At 31.7% G+C, this 6,755-nt stretch overlaps 1 protein-coding gene across 1 annotated transcript in view; it reads left to right on the top strand.

Annotated features, from left to right (window-relative positions):
• Nucleotides 1–431: 431 nt before the first annotated feature.
• The window catches only part of nvy (CBFA2/RUNX1 partner transcriptional co-repressor nervy), a 96,397-nt gene continuing 90,073 nt past the window's right edge, over nt 432–6,755 (top strand). The window contains exon 1 of the mRNA XM_073092099.1: nt 432–603. The gene's annotated coding sequence lies outside the window, so the exon portion shown is untranslated. The remainder of the gene's footprint in view (nt 604–6,755) is intronic.

Raw genomic sequence — 6,755 nt, 5'->3', positions numbered from 1 at the left:
TTAACGTGAAATGAAAGATATTATTCGGCAAAATTTAAATTTTCCACATCGCAACAGTTATAGATATCATTTGTCTTTTTATAGAATTGTAGTAGCAAATGAGAAAACAGTTCACTTGCTTGTGACTAGCTACTAGCGTTCGCCAAACTTTGCTTATTTTATATGTACCTATGTTAAAGTAATCGTATGTATTAAATATTGCACGTTTCCCAAAGAAAAATAAAATAAACCTCAAATAGTATTGAAGTCCTACCTCAGACCCACACATACAATGGTACCAACGAACTAAACCAAAAGCATTATTATTAGGCGCGACCGTGGAAAATAAAGAAAATTATCTGAAGCAAAACCGCTAATGTGTTTGACGCCCAAAATCGGCCGGCACGGCACCGGGCGGGCGCTCCCGCCCTCAGTTCTCGCCCGAACGCATTTCGGCACGGACGCTTTCCTTCCACCACGCACGCGAACACGTTCGGAAACCCAACTTTTTTGTATATCTGTTCATTAATTTGTGTTATCTGTGAAAATTCAGTGATTTATCCAGTGTGTGCAGTGCACTAATAAAATTTTTGTCTGCTAACTGTCATCTGTCAAAACGCTGAGGTGAGTGCCAAAGAAATTTATTAGCGGCTATAAATTATGGAAAACCGTTTGTAACTTTTTATTTACAGGTAGGCGGTTGTCAAAACATGTAAATTACTTGAAATACGTACAGAAGTTGCCGGAACGAATATGAAATTGTGCAGATAAGAAATTCGTTTTGGTGTAATTTTTGAGGATTTACGATTAACGAATAAATAAATGTTTATGATCGCAAATGTCGAAGTTGCAAACGGCCAAAAATGTAAATGTTTGATTGCATAAATTTCTTAAGCATGACATTCTTTCTTCAAATTAAGTAATACTTATTTTCCTTTTTTTTTAATTTCTCTTGATTGGATTAACTTGAGAAATAAAACTAGTCTATTGAACTACTTTTAAATTGAAATAATGTGTTAAATTATAAATGCGTTTATGTTGTAATTTATTATTCGATCTTCATGCTTTACCATTAGGTTCTAAGCCCTAATTCACGCAAAAGAATACAATCGGTATATTCAGAAAAGTGTCTAACTAGACCTAGCTGTAGTCTTCTTGAATGAATTCGGAAGCCCATACTTAGAAGCGGTGAAGAAGCTGTGCTAGACTGACCGACAAGAGAAATTAATTATCACTTGCTAAACGGTGAAGGAAAACATCGTGAGAAAACTGGCATACCTGAGAGATTTATAAAAAAAATATCTCAAATGTATGTGAAGTCTTGGCACTAATACGCACTTGGCCAGCGCGGTGGACTATGGCCTAATCCTTCTTATGAGAGGAGACCCGTGCCCAGCAGTGGGACAGGAATGGATTAATGATGATGATTATGTCGTCACTCATTATTGAACCTTTGTTGGGCACTAGTCTCTTCTCAGAATGAAAGGAATTTAGGCCATACTTCGATGGAAACTTATTTTTAAGAATTTTCAGGAGTGTATGTTTTTTCACAAATTTGTCCCTCACAGTGCAAGCAAGTGATTATTAATTTCCAACACGATATAAGTTTGAAAAATTAGAGATGCAAGCTAGGGATTCAAATCTCCAACCGCCTAATTAAGAACCTGATTTTTAACCGCTAGGCTGCTGCTCTGTATTCTGCAATTCCTACGAAATAATCGCGCATGGACTAATTTTGGAAAATAGTACCAGGCTATTTCTGGATATGGATGAATCAATGTCATTGGCCAAATTGACGTGCAAAATCTTAGAAGAAAACTTTATAAGGACAATTATATCTACAATTTTATGATGCAACAATATTTTGGGATTCTGTACAAAAACAAAACCTTCAAAGAGTGGAGCATGGTTACAAAACCATCATTATTTAATAAAAGTTTATTTTAAGAAACATCTATTATTAGGAACAAATTAAAACAAAAAGCTGTTTTGATAAATATTAATTTATATATTTTTTAAACTGTGCTGAAAGAAAGCGCGAAAACCATGCCACTTAGCTATTAAAACTTCAATGCTGAAAGTTTTTCCGCTACGTAACGGGATCGAACCAATAAATAAATGTTATTACGCTCCACACACACCTGGGGCGGGCGGCAGCTGGCGTCAATATTGCCGCGATTAATCCTTCAGCCGTTAATACTCTACTTACTGTAATACATTGTTCTAAGTAAACTTATGTATATAATTATTTACTTAAGTTAGTTATCCAACTTTCTTAAAGAAGCTTCAAATTGCATCATTTGTTCGTTTGTACTGTATTATATTGGTCAATTTTTTTTCCTTACAATAACATTAAAAGTAAGAGATTAGTATAATTAAAAAACTAGAACATTTTTTAATAATACTTACCATTATATATTGTTCCTACTAAACTTATATGTATTTACTAAAGTTAAATATCGAATTATTGTAAATATTAATTTTTAAATTGCATCAATTATTCCTCTTACAGTATTATATTCGTCAAATTTTGTTTCTTTACTTACAAATATATTAAAATAAGAGATTGGTATAATTAAAAAGGAGAATCTTTTTTTAATAACACACGTTCTCTTTTCCGCTACATAACGCGATCGGAACAATAAACAAATGTTATTACGCTCCACACACACCTGGGGCGGGCGGCAGCTGGAGTCAATATTGCCGCGATTAATCCTTCAGCCGTTAATACTCTACTTACTGTAATACATTGTTCTAAGTAAACTTATGTATATAATTATTTACTTAAGTTAGTTATCCAACTTTCTTAAAGAAGCTTCAACTTGCATCATTTGTTCGTTTGTACTGTATTATATTCGTCATTTTTTTTTACTTACAATAACATTAAAAGTAAGAGATTAGTATAATTAAAAAACTAGAACATTTTTTAATAATACTTACCATTATATGATGTTCCTACTAAATTTATATGTATTTACTATAGTTAAATATCGAATTATTGTAAATATTAATTTTTAAATTGCATCAATTATTCCTCTTACAGTATTATATTCGTCAAATTTTGTTTCTTTACTTACAAAGATATTAAAATAAGAGATTGGTATAATTAAAAAAGGAGAATCTTTTTTTAATAACACACGTTCTCTTTTCCGCTACATAACGCGATCGGAACAATAAACAAATGTTATTACGCTCCACACACACCTGGGGCGGGCGGCAGCTGGCGTCAATATTGCCGCGATTAATCCTTCAGCCGTTAATATTCTACTTACCATTATATATTGTTCCTACTAAACTTATATGTACTTACTAAAGTTAAATATCTAATTTCGGTAAATATGAATTTTAAACTAGCATTCACTGCGTCTGTTTTGTTTCATTATGTTCATAAGACTTTGTTTATTTACTTTCAAAAGTTACCAAGCTATAAAAGATTGTATTATATACATTAGTATAAAATATTTTAATTTTAAAAGAATTAGAAAATTTGTGTCTTAGATGACATAGCAAATTAATTTGTTTTTCTGCTACATATTGGGTTCGGACCAATAAATAAATGTTATTACGCTCCACACACACCTGGGGCGGGCGTCAGCTAGCGTCAATATTGCCGCGATTAAGCCTTCAGCCGTTAGTATTCTCCTTACATGCTACACTTATATGTATTTACTAATGTTAGTCATCCAACTTTTAAATATTAAGCTTCAACATGCAACAATTATTCCTTTGTATTGTATTATATTCGTCAGATTCTGTTTCTTTACTTACAAAAATATAGAAGATTATATTATATACATTTGTAGGATATTTTAAAAGAATAAGAAAATCCTTTTTTTTTAATAATACAAAAAAATAATTGTTTTTCCGCTACGTAATGGGATCCAGCTGGCGTCAATATTGCCGCGATTAGCCCTTCAGCCGTTAGTATTCTCCTTACATGATATTAAAAACAGTGTAATATATCCCTTGTAATGTGAGATCACAATTAAAATTACCGTCGCCGACCTATCGGAAAAATATACTTTCAGTACCCGTATCCATCCATCGCAGTTCTATGATGCTCTAATCGACCTGATATAGAGATATATGCACACAAAAAGTGGAAATAAACAAGCTTTGAATTAATTCTTATTAATAAAAATCTTTACTTGCTTATTAATGTACTATATATCTACTATCTTATTCATAGATAAGTAAAGATTACTCACTAGTAACAAGAAAATGTACCAAGTTTTGAGAATTGAAATAGTTGCGAAAAAAAGTTTTGCCACGTCTCCGTGCTAAAATGTCCCTAAAATATTTGAAATAATTATTTATTTATTATGTAAATTACGCAGTATTACTTATTTATTCGTAAATTTTATCTAAAAATAATTTTATTTGTCAAGAATTCAAAAGAAGAACTTAAGTACTAATAAGCCGTTTGTGGCTTCATCCAATTTCAAGGCGGCGAAGTATCTTTACTAATCTATGATCTCATTATGTAACATGTATTTAAATGACCCCATTCCTGTGGAAACTTTGTTATAAAAAGTTAATTTAGAAATGCAACGTTATGTATAAAAACTACCTACCTGATTTTCGTAATTATTATACGAAACCTATACTAATATTGTCGTAGAAATACAGGTGATATTTCTCAAGATGCCAGATGGCGCCCATATTGCCGCGTAAAATCTGTCAGCCATTGTTAATGTTTTACTCTATCCATAGATTTGAATCTATGACCTAAGTATAATGTTAAAAAGTAGACAGCCAAGAGAAATAAAGTAGTTCAGATTGAATTACATTAATTATTATTATACGTCGACAAATAATAATGAATAAAAAAATAATGAGTAGATAAAAATTCTAGCTTAACCATCGACGTTGACTCTATGATGAGATATAAAAAGTAACCTTATATAACAGTAATTCATAGTTAATTAAGAGGAAAAAAATAACTTGCTACCGTTAGAAATATTTTCGGAATAAATCTTAATTTAAAAAAATTACGCAGTGTGTCGTAATCAGGTGCAAATTAACACAGCAGTGCCGTAAGCAAAGAGTAAAATAATATATGAGAAAAGAGTACCCTCTTGCGGGATATTTATGCATCTCATTTAAAAGCGCCATCTGTATTTCGTTGCGCGCAATAAAATCGTTGTTCTATACGTACCTATATATGTGTATTTGCCATATTATGCTATAGATGTGTACATATATGTTGGTATTATTAGAATACTTATTTTACTTGTACTTAAGTATTAAAAATTTTAAAGGGGTTGTAAAAATAAAAGTCAAAGTTGATAAATAGCTCATTTTTTATTTTTATTGTTTTTGTGTTTGTCATAATAACTTTGTGCTACAATTTTGGTTTCGTCGTTACCATTGTATTTTATCTTTCCTGACAATATTCTATTGACTGACCTACACCAGCAAAATAACACGAATAACACTAAACTAATAGGCGTCCTTTTCGCACAAAATAACACGTAAACAGCGTCTTTTCGCACAAAACAACGTCCTATCGTAAAGCACTAAACTGAAATTTTCGCACAAAACGTCCTTTCGTAAAATACAGGAAACACTACCTAGAAGACTCAACAGCAAGGCGAAGGAACATGTAGCTCAACTTAACGCACTTACTGGAGATATTCAGGCAGTGAAACATGCATTAAAGTCACAAATTATAGCAAACAACAAATACGCGCGCACACGCATTTGCATCCACCATATTTGTGATTGGAAATTTTGGAATATGTCAAAACCGTAAAAATTACATTACTGTACTTGCCCGTACGCAAAATTGACCATTTAACTTGTAATCGTATAATTTTTAATAAAAATTAAGGACATATCTAAATAACATGTTTATTGCAATAGCTGTAAATACATTTTTTAAGTATTATTTGGTACAATTTATTTATTTTTAGACTTAAATTATACATTTGTAACAAATTTTCTATTAAGCGACATCTGTCGTGACATTTATTAAACATAACATAGAAATGTAACGCGATAAAATATAGATGGCGTACTTCGAAATGAAAACGTCACAATGTATGGAAGTGTACCCCCCCTGGCCGTAAGCCTTAAGACAAGTTTAGCAGTGGCGAGATGCCGTCATAGTCGTTCTATACATATATGCCAGTACGAAACTGTAGGGTTTAATATCGTCGGCAGTCGGCACAGATGCAGTACCCAGGTGCGCCCTACGGAACGCAATAACATTTTATTTATTCCCTCCAATACTTTCGCCAATAAAATTTTAGTTTCCCCTCATATTTGTTACTTCAACTCAAGTGCGTTTCTGTTTTAATACTTATTTGGCAAATAGTAATCGAAATTACAATTAGGGTACATAGTTCATCGGGTTTATGAAATTTTCGGGCAGACGCCATTCATTTATCTAAAGCAGACATGAAAATAAAATATCAACAAAAAACGACATAGGTACTATTTTATAATTATCATAGATTAGTAAAGATACTTCGCCGCCTTGAAATTGAATGAAGCCAAAAACGGCTTATTAGTAAGTTCTTTTTTTTTAATTCTTGACAAATAAAAACATTTTTAGAGAAAATTTACGAATAAATAACTAATACTGCGTAATTTACATAATTACGAAACTTTTTTACGCAACTATTTCAATTCTCAAAACTGGGTACATTTTCTTGTTAGGAGTGAGTAATCTTTACTAATCTACGATTATTATTATCAATGTAAGTGCGTTTTAAAAATCAATTTTAAAGTTGAAGGAAAACACGAAACAAAAAATATTGATTCGTGTTTGA

Source organism: Epargyreus clarus, unplaced genomic scaffold (genome assembly GCF_041222505.1).
Source record: "Epargyreus clarus isolate Ecla_fem2 unplaced genomic scaffold, WU_Ecla_fem_2.2 ptg000035l, whole genome shotgun sequence".
Lineage (NCBI taxonomy): Eukaryota > Metazoa > Arthropoda > Insecta > Lepidoptera > Hesperiidae > Epargyreus > Epargyreus clarus.
This window is presented reverse-complemented; position numbering and strand designations above follow the sequence as displayed.